Below are 890 nucleotides of genomic sequence, written 5' to 3' on the forward strand. Positions count from 1 at the left end.
TTTTTTGTCTTCCTAATATTACTGGAGTTTATTTATTTTTTAATTTTCAATAAAAAATTATAATTTTTAAATTTAAAAATTCATAAAAATAAAAAATTTTGTCTTTTCAAATCCTAAATTTTTTTCAAGAACATTTTTTTATTTTTTTATCACCGGATAATGCTATTTTTTCATAAATACAGAATAAATTAATTTTAAAAATTTAAACTTTTTAAATTTTTGTTTATTGGATATTTTTTAAAATCTTTATTTTTCAACTTTTTGGTAAAAAGATTATTTTTTTAGTTTCAAAATTTAAAAATAAAAAGTTTTCATCTTTTTTTTGTCTTCCTAATATTACTGGATTTATTTATTTTTTAATTTTCAATAAAAAATTATAATTTTTAAATTTAAAAATTCATAAAAATAAAAAATTTGTCTTTTCAAATCCTAAATTTTTTTTCAAGAACATTTTTTTATTTTTTTATCACCGGATAATGCTATTTTTTCATAAATACAGAATAAATTAATTTTAAAAATTTAAACTTTTTAAATTTTTGTTTATTGGATATTTTTTAAAATCTTTATTTTTCAACTTTTTGGTAAAAAGATTATTTTTTTAGTTTCAAAATTTAAAAATAAAAAGTTTTCATCTTTTTTTTGTCTTCCTAATATTACTGGACTTTATTTATTTTTTAATTTTCAATAAAAAATTATAATTTTTAAATTTAAAAATTCATAAAAATAAAAAATTTGTCTTTTCAAATCCTAAATTTTTTTTCAAGAACATTTTTTTATTTTTTATCACCGGATAATGCTATTTTTTCATAAATACAGAATAAATTAATTTTAAAAATTTAAACTTTTTAAATTTTTGTTTATTGGATATTTTTTAAAATCTTTATTTTTCA

This window comes from Arachis hypogaea, unplaced genomic scaffold (assembly GCF_003086295.3).
Source record: "Arachis hypogaea cultivar Tifrunner unplaced genomic scaffold, arahy.Tifrunner.gnm2.J5K5 arahy.Tifrunner.gnm2.scaffold_26, whole genome shotgun sequence".
NCBI lineage: Eukaryota > Viridiplantae > Streptophyta > Magnoliopsida > Fabales > Fabaceae > Arachis > Arachis hypogaea.